This window comes from Panthera uncia (assembly GCF_023721935.1).
Source record: "Panthera uncia isolate 11264 chromosome B3 unlocalized genomic scaffold, Puncia_PCG_1.0 HiC_scaffold_1, whole genome shotgun sequence".
In the NCBI taxonomy this organism is placed as follows: Eukaryota; Metazoa; Chordata; class Mammalia; order Carnivora; family Felidae; genus Panthera; species Panthera uncia.
Genome location: NW_026057582.1, coordinates 121,331,037 through 121,351,969, shown reverse-complemented (window position 1 = coordinate 121,351,969; position 20,933 = coordinate 121,331,037). Strand labels below are relative to the sequence as shown.

General features: G+C 38.9%; 1 pseudogene; it reads left to right on the top strand.

Moving 5' to 3' along the window:
• The first annotated feature begins 667 nt into the window (after window positions 1–667).
• On the top strand, window positions 668–18,057 carry LOC125910409 (scm-like with four MBT domains protein 1; annotated as a pseudogene).
• The last annotated feature ends 2,876 nt before the right edge of the window (window positions 18,058–20,933 follow it).

The window sequence follows — 20,933 nt, the reverse complement described above, 5'->3', positions numbered from 1 at the left end:
GCATATTTGTATTCTTTGGATAAATACCTAGTACTGTAATTGTTGGGTCATTATTTTTAATTTTTTGAGGTACCTCCATACTGATTTCCAGAGTGGCTGCACCAGTTTGCATTCCCACCAACAGTGCAAAAGTGTTCTCCTTTCTCTGCATCTTCACCAACACCTGTTGTTTCCTGACTTGTTAATTTTAGACATTCTGACAGGTTTGAGGTTGTATCTCATTGTGGTTTTGATTTTGTATTTCCCTGATAGTAGGTGTTTGTTTTAAAATCAGAGCAGAGAGAGCAGGAAGAGCTGCCAGCCAGCCACCAGCCCCATAGAGCTCAGCAGGAAGGAGGGCGGGAGCTAGGGAAAGAGGGCAGCAGGAGTAGGAGAAATGCCAGGTCAGGGAAAGGAAGAAAGAAAAGGAGCACTGGAGGAGGAAAAGCCAGTGATTGAGTGAGGGTGCACATGAAAATTCCTGGTAAGTGCTTTAATGACGTTGTGATAATTTAGGAGAATGCCCTTCTTCCTGGGGGACAACAACTGAAGAGTTTAGAGCATTTTCATTTGGACCCATGAATGCCCATTGAACAGATACTTGACACCTACATGTAAACTTCAGATCTTAGCACAACCATAAGGCTTGTCCTTTGTGTGGGGAGGAGATAGCTCATGTTCTGTGGAAATGAGCCAGTAGCAACAACTTGATGCAGATGCTGGATCTGGTTTGGAAGAAGTGGAATTGAGCTGGGAATATTATCTAGAAGAGACAGGGTCCACTGTAATTCCCCATGGATCTTTTAAACATGTGGACACACATTTGCAAAATAGGTTTGATCCTGAGATAAGACTGGAGGTGGCTGTGAAAACAGACCTTGAAACCAACTGGGCTGGTCACCACCATCATTACCACCTGTGAGCAGTTGCTCCTCCTCCCCTGCAATAGCTATGGGGATGGGCCAGAGGGCAGAATTCTGGTGTGACATCAAGAAGGCTGACTTCTACCTGGTTGAAAGGTGTGAGCAGAATAAGAAGACCATTGAGGGGAGCATAGGTGGCTCAATTGGTTAAGCGTCTGACTCTTGGTTTCAGCTCAGGTCATGATCTCATGGTTTGTGAGTTGGAGCCCTGCATAGGGCACTGTGTTGTCATGCAGAGTCTGCCTGAGATTCTCTCTCTCCTTCTTTCTCTGCCCCTCCTCCGCTCTCTCTCTGTCTCAAAATAAATAAACTTAAAAAAAGACCGTTGAAACTCCAGAAGACATCAGAGATAGTGTCTGATTGGGATGAGTTTCTGCGGCAGTCCCTGAGGAGAGGTTTCAATCCCCCTGGTGTACTGATAGAGGGCATCTATAATGGAAGGAATCCTTTAGATCTCATTGATCCTGGCTCTAGGTTAGAATGTTAACTTTTCCAAGACTCACTGATTACTTGATTTTTACTGAAGCTGCATTAGAAAGAACTTGAAAATTCTGACAATTTTGAGAATTTTGTTGTATTACTTGGATCCATTTCTTCATCAGTTAGGTTGGGCTGCTCGGTAAGGATATGAGCTTTAGCCCCCACTAGCCATCTGACATCTGAAGCCAAATGACAAGAGATTTTGCCAAACTGAAAGATGAGGAGGAAGAGCAATTGCCATCATACTTATTTAGGGACAAGTGATTAGTACTCATTTATTCTCTGTAAATATGAAATGGGAAGCTGTGGAACCCTGGTCACCTTGTGGGATCTCTCCTACTACAGTAGTAAAGCTTTCTTATGAGAAGTATTTCTTGGTGGAAATGGATGATTTGAAATCAGAAAATCATTCAAGGTGATCTTTTGTATGCCATGCCCACAGTCCTGGTATTTTCCCTATACAATGGAGTCTGAAAAATGCTTTACACCTCAGCCACCCTCCTGGATACCCTGGCCAAGAATTTGATTGGACCAAATACCTCAAACAGTGTGGTGCTGAAACTACTCCCCAGAGGTGCCTTTTTCCGCCAATTTCTGAGCATAAATTTAAAGAGAATATGAAGCTTGAGACAGTGAATACTCTTATCCCTGAAGAAGTGTGTGTTGCCACCATTACTGCAGTGAGAGGCTCCTACCTGTGGCTCCAGGTGGGTTCTAAGGAGCTCATACATGAATGTACTATAGTTGTAGAATCCATGGATGTATTTCCTTTGGGCTGGTGTGAAACCAATGCCCATGCCCTCAGTGCCCCTAACAGAACACAAGTACACAAATGGAGGAAATTTTTCTGGTTCAGTCAGAAAAACAAATGCCATCCTCCAGCACTGTCGATGAGAGCCTGATGAATTAAGAGCAGAACTCCCCAGATGATTAATGGAAAATGACACTTTCCAAGGATATACTTCAACCACCGTTGCTTCTCAGGGCTATATCTTAACTAAGAATCCATGAGCTGCCTCAATTTGTAGGACATGGTAACTATATTCTGGTCCTCAGAGAGGTCCTCACTTTACTTATCAATGAACGTATAAACCCAGTCTTGCCTTCAAGAGTTGCAGCTGAATAAATATTCTGTGTGGCATGGATGTAGGGAGGTTCTAAAAGTCAAATACAAAGGAAAGAGTTACTGGGCTACTGCTGAGGTAGTGAAGATAGTGGGTTTGGTGCCTGAGTTCTGCTGTCAAACCTACATCAGACTGGAGTTCTGTCCTAATCTCCGCATCCCTTGGGTGGTTCTTATTAAGTATTCTGAGAACTGCTCTGTGCTTACAAAGACCAGTATACACACTGTATGGGAAGAAGAAAATAAAATAATTGGGAGGCCATGAGCATGGTAAGTTAGCATGTGCCCTGAAAAAAAAAAAAAAAACAGTAAGAGGAGGAAGAGGCAGAAAAATATTTTGACCCATAGAAGAAATTCTCCTCTGCATCTGTTGATAACAGAAATTTTAAGGATGGGTCTTTGAGTGGAGAAAAGACAAAACAAAACAAAAAAGACCAAAAACAAAAAAGACTAGAAAGGACCAGAGAGCATCACCAGAAATACCAGCTCTACAGGCAACACAATGGAACTAAATTCATATCCTTCAGCACTCACTCTAAATGGACTAAATGCTCCAATAAAAAGACATAAGGTATCATAATGACTTAGAAAACAAGATGCATATACATGCTGCTTACAAGAGACTCATTTTAGACCTAAAGACAACTGAAGATTGAAAGTAAGTGGATGGAGAACCATCTACCATGCTAATGATCATCAAAGGAAAGCTGGATTAGCCGTACTTATGTCAGACAAACTAGATTTTAAAATGAAGACTGTAACAAGAGATGAAGAATGGCATTATATCATAATTAAGGGTTCTACCTACCAAGAAGAAATAACAACTGTAAATACTTATCTGCCCAACGTGGAAGCACCCAAATATATAAATCAATTAACCACAAACATAAAGAGATTCATTGATAATAATACCATAATAGTAGGGGACTTCAACATATCACTTACAACAATGAATAGATCATGGAAGCAGAAAAATCAACAAGGAAACAATGGCTTTGGATGACACACTGGACTGGATGTATTTAACAGATAGAGTCAAACATTTCATCCTAAAGCAGCGGAATATATATTCTTCTCCAACGCACATGGAACATTCTCCAGAAAAGATCACATACTGGGTCACAAATCAGTCCTTAACAAGTACAAAAAGATAGAGATCATACGTTCCATATTTTCAGACCACAACATTATGAAACTCAAAATCAACCACAAGAAAAAATTGGAAAGACCATAAATTCTTGGAGATTAAAGAACATTCTATTGAAGAATGAAGGTATTAACCAAGAAATTAAAGAGGAAATGTAAAAGTACATGGAAACAAATGAAAATGAAAGCGCAAGAGCCCAAAACCTCTGGGATGCAGCAAAGGCAGTCCTAAGAGGGAAGCATATATCAATACAGCCTTCCTAAAGAAGGAAGAAAGGGCTCAGATTTATCTAACCTTAAACCTGAAAGATATGGAAAAAGAACAGCAAATAAAACCCAAAACGAGCAGAAGAAGGGAACTAATAAAAATTAAACCAAAAATCAATGTTAACAAGCAACAACAACAACAAGAACCACACTAGAACACATCAAGGAAACCAGGAGCTCATTATTTGAAAAAATTAAGAAAATTGATACACCCCTAACCAGATTGGTCAAAAAGAAAAAGGAAAGGACCCAAATAAAATCACTAATAAAGAGGAGAGATCACAACCAACACCACAGAAATACAAACAATTATAAGAGAATTTTATGTGCAAACATAACCCAACAAATTGGGCAATCTGGAAGAAATGGGTAAATTCCTAGAAAGATATAAACTAACAAAACTGAAACAAGAAGAAATTAGAAAATTTTAACAGACTCATAACCAGTAAAAAAGTTTAATCAGTAATCAAAACTCTCCCAAAAAACAAGAGTCCAGGGCAAGAAGACTTTCCAGGAGAATTCTACCAAACACTGAAAGAAGAGTTAACACCACTTCTTTTGAAGCTGTTCCAAAAAATAGAAATGGAAGGAAAAGTTACAAACTCATTCTGTGAGGCCAGCATTACTTTGATTCCAAAAATCAAAGACTTCACTAAAAAGAACTACAGACAAATTTCCCTGATGAACATGGATGCAAAAATTCTCAACAAGATACCAGCAGACAGGATTGAACAATACTTTAAAAGAATTATTCACTTAGATCAAGTGGAATTTATTCCTGGGATGCAGGAATGGTTCAATATCAACAAATTAATCAATGTGATACATCACATTAATAAAAGAAAGGATAAGAACCACATGATTTTCTCAATAGATGCAGAAAAAGCATTTGACAAAATACAGCATCCTTGCTTGATAAAAACTAGAAGGAAAATACCTCAAGATGATAAATATGATACAAAAGACCCACAGCTATCATCATCCTCAATGGGTAAAAACTGAGAGCTTTCTCCCTACGGTCAGGAACACAACAGGGATGTCCATTCTCACTTCTCACCACTACTTTTCAACATAGTGTTGGAAATGCTAGACTCAGCAATCAGACAATAAAAGAAAAAAAAATAAAAGGCATCCAAATAAGCAAGGAGGAAGTCAAACTTTCACTTTTTGCAGAGGAAAAGTAAAATCTATCTATCTATTTTGAGAGAGGGAGAAAACATAAGTGGTGTAGAGGCAGAGACAGAGGTAGACAGAAAAATCCCAAGCAGGCTCTGCACTGTCAGCACCGAGCCCGATGCGTGTCTCAAAACCTATGAACCATGAGATCATGACCTGAGCTGAAATCAAGATTTGGCCACCCAGGTGCCCCTAAGGACTTGGATTTTTAATTTGTTCTGTTTCCAACTCATTGTGCCCTCATACTGAACAAAAATGTCTCACACTAAAAGAAAAACAACACACTCTGGCACATACAAGAAATATATTTTTTAACAACTTTGATCCTATTTCACAGTTCAAAGTCTCCAGAAACATCTTGTCTTTCCCTTTCCTGAGACTCCTTTTGTCTTACAGTTTTCATTAGAAAGGACACCCTTTTGGGTATTAAACACAGAAAAAGGGGTTCTGGTATGAGTAAAAAATTTACTGACTGTCTTTCCACCATTAAGGTTATATAGAGGTGAGGGTCTGATTCTCCAAGACCAACTGGAGAGCCCATGACCCGATTATATCTCATCTTCAGTGAGGAACAATTAAAATAATTCAGTTTTTCTCTTCCCCCTTCCCTTTCAGGTTTGGACAATCCCATTTCCAATGCCTCTCCTGTTTACAATCTGCATATTGATTGGACCTCAACTTTGTTGGTACCCTCTTGTTCCCATGGAGGGAGCACACAGCGCTTACCTATAGTGTCTTTTCCTCTCATTGGTTACTTTGTGCAGCTGTAGAGCTACTCCCAAGAGATCAGCTTGTTTTTCCATTTTCTTTTCTTCTTTCTCTCCCTCCATCACATCCTGATTATTGTACATCCTGAAAGCTGACTCTATGAAATGAGTGGGATTAGTGTGGAATCTAGAGCCAATTTTTGAAGTTTCCTATGGATTTCTAGAGCACTTTTAGATGTGAACTAGGTACTGAAAACCACTTGACTACCTTAAGCCTTCCAAGTTTGTAATCCATGTCAAGCAATCCTGAAGCCTTTCCAAAAAGACTGATAGATTCTCAACTGTCCCTTGTTGACTCTCCCTTAATTTTGACAAGTTTATAGGAGATATACTAATCTCTTGCACAGCTTTAAAAAGAAGGTTATGAAAGCACCCTAAACTCTCTCTCCCATCAAAGGAGTTAGGATTCCATTCAGAGTCAGCATCCAGCACTGTCTCTTCACTTGGTCTCTAAGAGCCTGACCTGGCTGATATTCTGTATCAGCTTATTCCCTGGCTTTTGCTAGCAAATATTTTTCTTCTGCCATTAGAAAAGTGGTTCGAAAAGCTTAAAAGTCTTCCCAGGTCAGATTGTGCGTAGAAAAGATACCTTGCATTGAATTTATAAACTCAATGTGGTTAGCCCATACCCCTTTGGTGTGTGACTTCCAATTGTATATGTCTGAAGTATAAAATGGGAACTGCACACTGATAAGATACCTGTTTCCAACAGGTACTTGCCTCAGTGAAAGTATTCAAGTCTCAGACTTAAAACTGGTCTCTAAACTGGAAGTGATATCTGGTAAGGGAGGATAAAACGATACAGGAGAAGTCAGAAATGCATTTGGGGGCACTAATAAAGATTAAGGGCAGGCACTGACATAGCTGAAGGAGCTGGGGTCTGAGTGTCAGGGGAATAAGGGAGGAACTCATTAGGACCCAGTGGCCAATTTAGAGGTAGAGACAGGGATTTGGGAAAAAGACCTCTAACTTTATGTGGACCTGAAGGAGTGGGTCTTCTTCATCATTTACGTATTTTTTAAAATTTTTTAGTTTATTTATTTTTGAGAAAGACAGGCAGAACGCATGGGAGGGAGGGGTAGAGAGAGAGGGAGACACATAATCTGAATCAGGCTTCAGGCTCTGAGCTGTCAGCACAGATCCTGATGCAAGGCTCAAACTCACAAACCGTGAGATCACAACCTGAGCTGAAGTTGGACACTTAACTGACTGAGCCATCCAGGCACACCATCAAACTGGTATTTTAGTATAGAGAGCATTTTTAGGATTTTAGCTTTGGTTTTTAGTTTAAAAAATTTACATTTCCCTTGTATGTATATTTATATTTCCCTCATTTTGATATAATGCCATAAAGCACTGAATATATGCAATCCCATCCCATTTTTTCCTCTAAAAAAATAAGCCCATTTGCAATATCATACTAAAATTTAAGTTTCCATTTTCTGGCCACTTCTCTTCATGCTCCAAAACGTATTGTGGCTAGGCTGTTTCATAGAAGAAAATCATCTGATTTTGGGATGGGGTGGGGGTACCTGAATGTTTTCCAATTCTGGATAACGCAGCTCAATGGGTTTACTTTTGTATAAAGCTTGTGCTTTGGATATTCTTCAATTCTTTCTTAGGATCTCCTTGCACCCTCCCAAAGGTTAGTGATGACACAAATATCACGTGATCTTGCCCACAATATGTTTGAGACTTGGCAGACTTGAAACCAGGCCCACAAGGAGAGAGGGGAAACATCAGTGTGTTCAAGTGGCTCTGCATAGTCTTGTATTAAAGAGTAGGGAGCTGGTACATAGGCTGCTTCCTCAACTCCCTCAACACCTGGGTAGTCCCAAAGAGTGTACTCAGGAAGTGGCTCAGGAAAGCCTGACTTAGATTCAGTAATTCAAAGTGCACTTTCTTCCTTAGGAGGAAAAAGAAAAGCTCATGACAAGTTCCATCTGATGTCTTGACAGGGGTCCCAGAGGGAGGGCTCCCTGGACAACAGTTCTTCTTCTTCTTCTTTTTTTTAATTTTATTATTTCTTTTTAATTTACATCCATATTAGTTAGCATATAGTGAAACAATGGTTTCAGGTGTAGATTCCTTAGTGCCCCTACTAATTTAGCCCATCCCCACTCCCACAACCCTTCCAGTAACCCTCTGTTTGTTCTCCATATTTATGAGGCTCTTATGTTTTGTCCCCCTCCCTGTTTTTATATTATTTTTGCTTCCCTTCCCTTATGTTCATCTGTTTTGTCTCTTAAAGTCCTCGTATGACTGAAGTCATTTGATATTTGTCTTTAAAACTCTGACTAATTTCACTTAACATAATACCCTCCAGGTCCATCCACATAGTTGCAAATGGCAAGATTCCATCCTTTTTGATTGCCGAGTAATACTCCATTGTATATATATACCACATCTTCCTTATCCATTCATCCATCTATGGACATTTGGGCTCTTTCCATACTTTGCTTCTTGTTGATAGTGCTGCTATAATCATTGGGGTGTATGTGTCCCTTCAAAACAGCACAACCGTATCCCTTGGATAAATACCTAGTAGTGAAATTGCTGGGTCGTAGGGTAGTTCTATTTTTAGTTTTTTGAGTCACCTCCATACTGTTTTCCAGAGTGGCTGCACCAGCCTGTATTCCCACCAACAATGCAAAAGAAACCTTTTTCTCTGCATCCTTGGCAACACCTATTGTTGCCTGAGTTGTTACTGTAGCCATTCTGACAGGTGTGAGGTGGTATCTCATTGTGGGTTTGATTTGTATTTCTCTGATGATGAGTGATGTTGAGCATTTTTTTCATGTGTCGGTTGGCCATCAGGATGTCTTCTTTGGAGAAGTGTCTATTCATGTCTTTTGCCCATTTCTTCACTGGATTATGTGATTCTTGGGTGTTAGAGTTTGATAAGTTTTTTTATAGATTTTGGATACTAACCCTTTATCTGATATGTCGCTTGCAAATATCTTCTCAAATTCTGTCAGTTGCCATTTAGTTTTGCTGATGGTTTCCTTCACTGTGCAGAAGTTTATATATTGATGGGGTCCCAGTAGTTCATTTTTGCTTTTCTTTCCCTTGCCTCTGGAGATGTGTTGAACAAGAAGTTGCTGCAGGCAAGATCATAAAGGTTTATGCCTGCTTTCTCCTCGAGGATTTTGGTGGCTTCCTGTCTTACATTGAGGTCTTTCATGCGTTTTGAGGTTATTTTTGTGTATGTTGTAAGAAAGTGGTCCATGTTCATTCTTCTACATGTAGCTGTCCAGTTTTCCCAGCCCCACTTGCTGAAGAGACTGTATTTATTCCATTGGATATCCTTTGCTGCTTTGTCAAAGATTAGTTGGCCATACGTTTGTGGGTCAATTTCTGGGTTCTCTGTTATATTCCATTGATCTGAGTGTCTGTTCTTGTGCCAGTACCATACTGTCTTGATGATTACAACTTTGTAGTATAGCTTGAAGTCTGAGATTGTGAAGCCTCCTGCTTTGGTTTTCTTTTATAAGATTGCTTTTGCTATTCAGGGTCTTTTCTGCTTCCATACAAATTTTAAGATTATTTGTTCTAGCTCTGTGAAGAATGCTTGTGTTATTTTGATAGGTATTGCATTGAATGTGTGATTGCTTTGGGTAGAATCAACTTTTTAACAAAATTTGTTCTTCCTAACCAGGAGCATGGAATCTTTTTCCATTTTTTGTGTCTTCTTCAATTTCTTTCATCAGCTTTCTATAGTTTTTAGCGTATAAAATTTTCACCTCTTTGGTTAGACTTATTCCTAGGTATTTTATGGTTTTTGGTGCAATTGTAAATGGAATCGATTCCTTGATTTCTCTTTCTGTCACTTCATTGTTGGTGTATAGGAATGCAACTGATTTCTGTGCATTGATTTTATATCCTGCAACTTTGCTGAATTCATGAATCAGTTCTAGCAGTTTTTTCATGGAATCTTTTGGGTTTTCCATATAGAGTATCATGTCATCTGCAAAGAGTGAAAGTTTGACCTCCTCCTGGCCGATTTGGATGCCTTTTATTTCTTTGTGTTGTCTGATTGCAGAGGCTAAGACTTCCAATATTATGTTGAATAACAGTGGTGACAGTGGGCATCCCTATCTTGTTTCTGACCTTAGGAGGAAAGCTTTCAGTTTTTCTCCACTGAGGATGATATTAGCATTGGGTCCTTCATATATGGCTTTTATGATCTCATGGTATGCTCCTTCTATCCCTACTTTTTTGAGGGTTTTTATCAAGAAAGGATGCTGTATTTTGTCAAATGCGTTCTCTGTATCTATTGAGAGGATCATGTGGTTCTTGTCCTTTCTTTTATTGATGTGATGAATCATGTTAATTGTTTTGCAGATATTGAACCAGTCCTGCATCCCAGGTATAAATCCCACTTGGTCGTGGTGAATAATTTTTTTAATGTATTGTTGGTTCTGGTTGGCTAATATCTTGTTGAGGATTTTTGCATCCATTTTCATCAGGGAAATTGGTCTATAATTCTCCTTTTTAGTGGGGTCTCTGTCTGGTTTTGGAATCAGGGTAATGCTTGCTTCATAGAAAGAGTTTGGAAGTTTTCCTTCCATTTCTATTTTTTTAACAGTTTCAGGAGAATAGGTGTTAACCCTTCCTTAAATGTTTGGTAGAATTCCTCTGGAACGCCATCTGGCCCTGGACTCTTGTTTTTTTTGGCATATTTTTGATTGCTAATTTGATTTCCTGTTTATGGGTGTGTTCAAATTTTCTATTTCTTCCTGTTTCACTTTTGCTAGTGTGTATGTTTCTAGGAATTTGTCCATTTCTTCAAGATTACCCATTTTATTGGCATATACTTGCTCATGATATTCTCTTTTCATTGTTTTCATTTCTGTTGTGTTGGTTGTGATCTCTCCTCTTTCATTCTTGATTTTACTTATTTGGGTCCTTTGCTTTTTATTCTTGATCAAACTGGCTAGTGGTTTATCAATTTTGTTAATTCTTTCCAAGAACCAGCTTCTGGTTTCATTGATCTGTTCTACTGTGTTTTTGGTTTTGATAGCATTAATTTCTGCTCTAATCTTTATTATTTCCTGTGTTCTGCTGGTTTTGGGTTTTATTTGCTGTTCTTTCTCCAGCTACTTAAGGCGTAAGGTTAGGTTGTGTATCTGAGATCTTTCTTCCTTCTTTACGAAAGCCTGGATTGCTATATACTTTCCTCTTATGACCGTGTTTGCTGTGTCCCAGAGGTTTTGGGTTGTGGTGTCATCATTTTCATTGACTTCCATATACTTTTTAATTTCCTCTTTAGCCCATTCATTCTTTGGTCGGATGTTCCTCAGTCTCCAAGTATTTCTTACCTTTCCAAATCTTTTTTTGTGGTTGATTTCGAGTTTCATAACATTGTGGTCTGAAAATATGCATGGTATGTTCTCGATCTTTTTGTACTTACTTAGGGCTGATTTGTGTCCCAGTATATGGTCTATTCTGGAGAATGTTCCATGTGCACTGGAGAAGAATGTATATTCTACTGCTTTAGGATGAAATGTTCTAAATATATCCGTTAATCCATCTGGTCCAGTGTGTCACTTAAAGCCATTGTTTCCGTGTTGATATTTTGATTAGATGATATATCAATTGCTGTGAGTTCGGTGTTGAAGTCTCTTACTATTATGGTATTTCTGTCAATGAGTTTCTTTAAGTTTTTGATTAATGGATTTATATATTTGGGTGCTCTCACATTTGGCACATAAATGTTTACAATTGTCAGGTCTTCTTGGTCTATACACCCCTTGATTATGATATAATGCCCTTCTACATCTCTTGATACAGTCTTTATTTTAAAGTCTAGATCGTCTGATATAATTATGGCTACTGTGGCTTTCTTTTGCTGATTATTAGCATGATAGATGGTTCTCCATCCCCTTACTTTCAATCTGAAGGTGTCTTTAGGTGTAAAGTGGGTCTTTTATAAACAGCATATAGATAAGTCTTGTTGTCTTATCCATTCTGTTACCCTATGTCTTTTTATTGGAGCATTGAGTCCATTGAGGTGTATAATGAGTAATGAAAGATATGAATTTATTGCCAGTCTGTTGCTTGTAGAGTTAGAGTTTCTGGTGGTGTTCTCTGGTTCTTTCTAATCTTTGTTGCTTTTGGTATTTATTTATTTATTTATTTATCTGTTCTCCCCTCAATGAGTACCCTTTAAAATTTCTTGCAAGGCTGGTTTAGTGGTCACAAACTCCTTTAAATTTTCTTTGTCTGGGAAACTTTTTATCTCTCCTTCTATTTTGCATGACAGCCTTGATGGGTAAAGAATTCTTGGCTGCATATTTTTCTGATTCATCACATTGAATATATCCTGCCACTCCTTTCTGGCCTGCCAAATTTCTGTGGATAGGTCTGCTGCAAACCTGATCTGTCTTCTCTTGTAGGTTAAGGACTTTTTTTTACCTTGCTGCTCTCATGATTCTCTCCTTACCTATTTTGTGACTTTGACGGTGATATGCTTTGTTGATGGTCCGTTTTTTTGTTGTTTTTTTTTTTTTTTTTAATCTAATGGGAGTCCTCTGTCCTTCCTGGATTTTGATGTCTATGTCTTTCCCCAGGTTAGGATAGTTTTCTGCTATGATTTGTTCACATAACCCTTTTACCCCCATTTCTCTCTCTTCATCTTCTGGGACCCCTATGATTCTGATGCTGTTCCTTTTTTTAGATTTGTTTTTAACATTTATTCATTTTTGGAGAGACAGAGAGAGAGAACAAGCAGAGGAGGGACAGAGAGAGGGGGAGACACAGAATTCGAAGCAGGTCAGCACAGAGCCTGATGCAGGGCCTGAACTCATGAAACGCGAGATGACCTGAGCCGAAGTCAGACACTCAACCAACTGAGCCACCCAGGCTCCCCATGATTTTGTTCCTTTTTAATGAGCCACTGATTTCTCTACTTCTTAAAACATGCTCTTTTGCTTTAATCTCCCTATTTTTTTTCTGCTTCATTATTCTCTATAAGTTTGTCCTCTATATTGCGGATTCTCTCTTCTGCCTCATCCATCCTTGCTGCCGTGGCATCCTTCAGTGATTGCAGCTCAGTTATAACATTATTTATTTCATCCTAACTAGTTTTTACTTCTCTTATCTCTGTAGAAAGGGATTCTAATCTATTTTCGACTCCAGCTAATATTCTAATTATCATGATTCTAAATTCTGGTTCAGATATCTTGCTTCTATCTGTGTTGGTTAAGTCCCTGGCTGTCATTTCTCATGCTCTTTCTTTTGGGGTGAATTCCTTAATTTAGTCATTTTGAAGGGATAAAAGGAATTAATGATGTAGAAAAAATTAAAATTAAAAATATTAAAACTAAAAATTAAACACACACACACAAAATCGAATAAATGGTGCTAGATCCTTGTGTTTTGGTCTGGGTGTTGAAAGTGTCTTGATAGATTAGACACAAAAGGGGGCAGGAAGAAAAAAAAGGAAATCATTTGAAAATTTGAAAAAAATGAATACACCAAAGTAGACTAAAATGATATGATGGAAGTAAAGTATAATTTGAAAAATTTACACAAAACTAAAGCATGTAGTAGAAAAAAAATTAAAGAAAACTATTTTCAATAAAAATTTTTAAAAAATGATTTTTTTCTCTTTCTGTATTCAAGAAAAAGAAAATAAATGAAAAAGAGAAAAAAGAAAAAAAGAAGTTATTTAAAAATTTGGAAAAGTGAATACAGTGTAGTAGACTAAAATAAAATGATGAAAGTATAATAGAATATGAAAAATTTTCACAAAAGTAAAAAATATAGTAAAAAAATAAAGAAAAATATTTTTAATAAAAATTGAGAATAAAAATGAATTTTTCTTTCTGTATTCAAGAAAAAGAAAATAAATGAAAAAGAAAAAGAAAAAAAGAAATTGTTTGAAAATTTGAAAAAGTGAATACAGTGAAGTAGACTACAATAAAATGATGGAAGTATAATAGAATTTGAAAAAATTTACACAAAAGTAAAAAATATAGTAAAAAAATTAAAGAAAATATTTTTAATAAAATTTGAAAATAAAAAATGAATTTTTTCTATTTCTCTATTCAAGCAAAAGAAATGAAAAAGTGAAAAAAATAAAGAAAATGGAATAGATGGACTTGCTAACACACTGAAATATCACTGAAATTACTTCACTTTCCCCTAGAAGTCAGACCATGAAGCACTTTATACTCCATAAACTAAGCAGGTGGTGAGACTTGTGTTCTTGAAGAGTGAGGTTGGACCAGTTGGGCGGAGCTTAGAGTAACATCTCTGTTCTCCACTAAATGGCGGTGCTAGCCAACTGGGGTGGATTGTTGTGGTGCTGGTAGTTGTGTATGTGCATGCCCAAGAGCAGTGAAAATGGCGTCACCCAGCTACCCAGTCTCTAAGTATCGGAACTCTGTTCTCCCCGATCAGCAATCGTGCACCTGCCCTTTGTCTTCACCTCTTGTCCACTCCCTGCTTTTACACTGTCCATGACCAAGCCCCAAGTAGTACCTCTCTCCCAAGTTTTGTCTCAGGTGTGGCTGTTTTCCCTGGTCCCTTACTTCTGAGGGACTGTGGCTTTGACCCGTTCTGCCCCTCTGTGGAGGGTCTCACCAAGCAATGGCCAAATGCCAGCTGCACCCAGGAATTCTTGTGGAACTGTGCTGCTGCTGATGCACAGAGACTTGGCCAGGTGGCAGCCAACCCCAGAAAAAGTTTGCGAGATAGTGTAGCAGCAGAGTTTCAGGGATTATGGAAAATCACAACACACATCTGGCACCAGGCTTCACCCTTCATGACCTTGTTCCAGCACGAATGAATGTGGCCATTCTCTGGGGTCTGCTGGGATGAGGTGGCCTCAACAGTCTCTACCAAATGTCCTTCCAGCAGTGGAACCGTTTTTCCCCATGTGGCCCAGGAACCTCCCAGACCCCTCTGCTCCTGGGGATTCACCCTTCCCACCAGTGCACCACCAAGTATGGAGCTGTGGAGTTGCAGACTCTGTGCTCCTCTTGTTTGTAGTCTTAATGGAATTTGAACCCTCTCTTTTCTCCTTTCTCCATTTTTAGTTCAGTCCCTGTGGCTCTTTCCAATTTTCCACTTTCTCTCCAAGCTGCTTTTGGGGAGGGGTGCTTTCCCCATTTTCTGCCCCCGCCTCGTCTCCATCCTCTCTCCACATGCAAAAGTGCCTCCCTGCCCTCCACGGCTTCTCTCTTCCCAAGTTTGCCTCTCTGTGCTGCGTACCTGCTGAATTCTGTATTTCAGGTTGTGAAGATTGTTGTGTTAATCCTCAGATCAGTTTTCTAGGTGTGCAGGATGTTTTAGTGTTGGTCTGGCTATATTTCATGGATGCGAGACACACAAAAAACTTCCATCCAGTTTCCCCATCTTGGCTCCCCTCCATTTGGCTATTTTTAATGAATGCCTTGGACAACAGTTCTTAAATGAAGAAACAGAGATAGTAAAACAGTCCCGTGTATTCTTAGAATGTATTTGGGGCCCCAGAATACTGCCAAAAGTCCCTGATCACACTGTCTCTACAGTCTGAAGTCTTAAAGGTCAGCAGGCTTGGATGGGATAGAGCCTGGAGGACACTGTGCTGCTCCTAGAAACAAAGTTGGCAAAACAAACAAAGAAACCTGGAGGCTGGAGGCTGGAGGCAGGCTGCATGGAAACAGTGATCTGAAAAATGCCTGGGGGCACACAGGGAGATTATTTGGTTTCTTGGAGTGCTTCCCCGAGAGGCAGTGTTCACAGAGATACCTCTCAGGGGACAAAGGAGCTGGCTGGTGCCATTCCCCACCTGCTCCATAGCATAAACACAGAGCCACCTGTGGGAAGCAGCACAGAGTTGACACTGTCTACCTAATTTACTCACACCAAACCCCCACCCTTGTGCTCTGGTGGAACTGGTCTTCTCAGTCAAGCTTCCCTCAGCCCCAGTACACAGAAGGTCCCTGTTTCAGAATACCAACACAAAATCCTTCCTACACTGTGTCTCCCAATCAGAGAGTTTTGCAAGGCCTCAGTTCTAGTGGAAGTATTATCGGGTCTCATTTCACAAGCAGACTATAGCACACTCAGTTAAAGCTTGCAAAAATCTGGGCAGGGACCAAACACTGCCTACAGCAAATAAGGAGAGTTTCTGAAGAAAATTTGCCTGAAGGATAGAGCAGCCCAAGCACAACATCAGAACACCCAAAAAGCACACAAGATACACTCCCTGAAGCAACAGACCTTAGACATTAAATGATCTCACTTTCATAAAGCCATTATTTTCAAGATAAGGAAACATAACAGGCTTTTCTAACACAGAGAAGAAGGCAGAGCCTAGGAAAAAAATGCCAATACAGAGGGATTCATCCCAAATGAAAGAAAAAGATAAAGCCATGGCCAGATATATAAATAAAACAGATATAAGTAACATGCCTGATTAAACATTTTTTAAAGTTTATTTATTGTGAGACAGAGTGAAAGAGAGGGCATGCAACCAGGGGAGGGACAGAGAAGAGAAGGAGAGAATGAGAATCCCAAGCAGGCACCACACTGTTAGCACAGAGCCCAACTCAAGGTTCAAATACGTGAACCATAATAAGATCATGACCTGAGTCAGAATCAAGAGTCATATGCTTAACCAACTGAGCTACCCAGGTGCCCCGTCTGATGGAGAATTTAAAGCAACAACCATAAGGATACTTGCTGAGCTTGAGAAGAGAATGAAAGACTTCAGGGAGACCCTTACTGCAGAGATAAAGAGTTAAAAAGAGTCAGAAATGAAAAATGTATTGAATTAAATTGTAAACAGTCTTGATGCAATAACAGGCTGTAAGACATGGAGGAACAAATTAGTGATATGGAAGACAAAAATAATAAAGAATAATGACACTGAACAAAAGAGAGAAAGGAAAATTATGGAAAACAAGAAGAAACAAAGGGATTTCAGTGATTCCATCAAACATTATACCTTTCATATTATAGGAGTTCTGGGAAAAGAGAGAAAAAAGGGGGCAGAAAATTTATTTTATCAGACTTCAGAGGAATTAAGATGGCACAGTAGTAGGAGGGCCTTCAGCTAGTCTCATCCCTTGAACACAGCTAGATCAACATTATACCATTCTGAATGCCTAGGATATTGATGTGAGGATTAAGAGAACAATCTGCATAATCTGAAGGAGAGAACATGGCAGGTATGAGGTGTAGAGAGGAGAATTGGGGGATAGAGAAGCCACAGTGCTGCAGAGGGATGGGAGTCCTTTTCACAGAGGATAAAGAGAGAGAGCAGCAGGTCAGTTTCATGCAAGAAAAGCACTCCTCCAAAACCACTGATGGGGGAATCGTGAGGAACTATCACATAGTTTTGCAAATAGTGGAGCTGAACTTCTGAGTCTTTGGAAGTCTGCACCATTTGCTGGAGTAGATCTTGGAAGGCAGCAGTGTCCCAGGAGAGAAGCAGGGGAGGTCTGGGAGTGGATAGAAAACAGCGCGATATGGGAATATCCTGGGTTTCTCTGGAAGAGAGCATTTTTCTTAATGGAATGCACTTGGAAGAGGGTATATTGCTTCTCCAAGGATAAAAGACCTGACTGTCACCTTTGAGCAGCCATTCAACAGCAGGGGACAGAGGAACATACAGAGGGCAAATAAAGTGGTCACAGTTTTTGCTGTGCTTTGTTATAAGCTCTAGGCACCTGCATGGCCTTGGGTTACTGCTTTCCTGGGACAAAACAGCTCTAGAGAAACAGTACTTTGAGACTCTCCTCTGAAGGAGGAGAGTTGGTCTGCCCTTTGCTGGTTTCTTTAAGATTTGGAAATTAGAGTCAGTGGGGGACCAGAGATAAAACACAGGAGAGCTATGGCACTGGGTGTGTCAACAGCCTGGGCATAGAAGGGCTGAGGGAAGAGATCTTATGGAAGCTTGGACACAGAAAGGAAAATTATTCATTTGTTTGTGAAGGCTACTTGAACAGTAGTGGATGCCAGCTCCCCTACCCAGGATGAAAGAGCAGTGTGACACCATTTTCCCCTACTCCCCAGCACGGTGGAACTTCAGCGAGCAACACAGAGACCCCAGTCAAGGCTGGGGCCACTTACCCCTAACCTCACCCTCCCTGGGCCCTACATGGACATCTTTACAAGGGCAGGTCTGATTTTGAACCAGCACAGAGGGCCTCTCCTACAGAGGACGGACACAGCCTTCCACCACATGCATCAAGTCTACTGATCATAGAGCACTCTAAAGCATCAGTTTCAATTCTTGTGGAAATAGGACTAGACTTTTTCTTTTTTCTTTCTTTCTTTCTTTCTTTCCCTCTTTTCTTTCTTTTCTTTTTTTTTTCTTTTCTTTCTTTTTTTCATCAGGCTTATAATTCTTTGTTCATTTGGGTTTTCTTTGGTTAACTTTCTCCTTTGTTGGATAAGGCTTTTTCTTTTCTTTTCTTTTCTTTTCTTTTCTTCTCTTTTCTTGGCTTGGCTTTTTCTTTCCTTAGCTTTTATTTTTTTCTTCTTTTTTTTTTCTTTCTTTTCCTTTGGAATCAGGCTTATAGTTTGTTGTTTGTTTTTTTTGTTGTTCCTTTCCTCTCTCTCTCTCTCTCTCTCTCTCTCTCTCTTCCTCCTCTCTCTTTCTCTCTCTCTTTTTTTGAACCAGGTTTTTTTTCTTTTGTTTTAAAAACAAGCTTATTTTACCAAACAAATCAAAGCACACCTAGTTAAAGGTCCAAACACTCCTCACTGCAAGCAAGAAGGAACTCTACAGAGGACTGACTTTAGGGAAAGAGTAGCCAAAACACAACAGCAGAGTAGCAGAGTGCACATAGCTCACACAAGAAACAGTAAAGTGCCATGCCATGGACATTGTATAACCCCTTCTTAATACGGTATTACTCTCAGAAACAGAAAGCGTAACAAGCTTTCATAGCACACAAAAGACAGAAACCTAGACAAAATGACAAGACTAAAGAATTCTCCCTCAAAGAAAGATTAAAAGCCACAACCAGGGATTTGCTCAAAACAGATAGGAATAATATATATGAAGAATTTAGAACAACAGTCATAAGAAAAGTATCTGGGTTTGAAAAAAAAAAAAGCATAGAGGACGCCAGAGAAACCCTTGCTGTGGAGAAAAAAGACTTAAAAACTAGTCAGGCTGAAATAAGAAAATGCTATAACTGAGATGAAAAACTGACTGGAGGTAATCACAACAAGAATGGAAGAAGCAGATAATCAAAAAGGCAAATAGGTGACATAGAAGATAAAATTATGAAAAATAATGAAGTTGAAAAAGAGAGTGAAAGAAAACTAATAGATCATGAATATAGACTTAGGGAAACCAGAGATTCTATAAATCACAATAATATCCATATCATAGGAGTCCCAGAAGAAGAGAGGGAAAAAAGGACAGAAAATTTATGTGAACAAATTATAGTTGAACTTCCCTAATCTGGGAAAGGAAACTGGCATTCAAGTCCTACAGGAAAAGATAACTCCCTTCAAAGAAAAAAAAAAAAAAACAAAAAACAAAACAAAACAAAACAAAAAAACCCTCAATACCAAGACATATCAAAGTGAACTTGCAAAATACAAAGATAAAGAGAGAATATTGAGAGCAGCTAGGGACAAAAGGTCCTTAGCTTACAAGGGTAGACATATAAGGTTAGCAGCAGACCTGTCCACAGAAACTTGGCAAACCAGAATGGAGTGGCATATACATTTAATGTGCTGAATGGGATGAATATGCGACCAAGAATGCTTTATTGAGCAAGGCAGTATTTCAGAATAGAAGGAGAGATAAATAGTTTCCCAGACAAGCAAAAACTAAAGAAGTTTGTGAACACTACACCAGCTATGTGAGAATTATTAAAGGGGACCCTTTGAGCGGGAAAGAACAAAAGCACAAAAAGGCTAGAAAGGAAGAGAGACAATCTACAGGAAGAGCAACTTTATAGGTAATGCAGTCCAACTAAATTCATATCAATAATTACTATGAATGTAAGTGGGTTTATTGCTCCAATCAAAAGACATAGCATGTCATAATGGATTAAAAAAGGATCAATTGATATGCTGCTTACAAGATACTCATTTTAGACCCCAAAACACCACCATATTGGAAGTGAGGGGGTGTAGAACCATTTATCATGATAATGTGCATCAAAAGAAAGCTGGAGTACCCATACTTATCTCAGACAAGCTAGGTTTTAAACCAATGACTGTAATAAGAGATAAATAAGGTACTAAATCAAAATAAAAGGGGCTATCTAACAAAATCTAACAATTATAAATATTTATGCCCCCAAATTATGATAATCAAATACATAAATTAATAAAAACTTAAAGAAACTCGATCATAATACAATAATAGTAGAGGTATTTAACACTTCATGTACAACAATGGACTAATCATCTAAGCAGATCAACAAGGAAACAATGGCTTTGAATGACACACTGGACCAGATGGACTTCACAGATATATTCATAGCATTTTACCCTTAAGCATCAGAATACATGTCATTTTATTTCTTTTTTTTTTAATGTTTATTTATTTTTGAGAGACAGAGAGAAACAGAGCATGAGCAGAGGAGGAACAGAGAGAGAAGGAGACACAGAATCTGAAGAAGGCTCCAGGCTCTGAGCTGTCAGCACAGCGGGGTTGAACCCACAAACCACAAGATCATGACCTGAGTCGAAGTTGGATTCTTACCAACTGAGCCCCAGAGCCCTAGAATACATGTTCTTTTCAAGTGCACATGGAACATTCTCCAGAATTGTTCACATACTGGGTCATAAATCAGCCCTCTACAAGTACAAAAATATCAAAATCACATCATGCATATTTTTAGATCACAACACTATGAAACTTGAAATCAACCACAAGAAAAAATTTGGAAATCCCTCAAGTACATGGAGGTTACAGAACATCCAACTAAAGAACGAATGGGTTAAGCAGACAATTAAAGGATGAAAAAATATAGGTAATCCAATGAAAATGGAAAGACAACAGTAAAAAAAAAGAAATAAAGAAAAAAAAGAAAGAAAGAAAGAAAAAGAAAAAGAAAAAAATAAAAAAACCTTTGGGCTGCAGCAAAGGCGACCATAAGGGGGAAA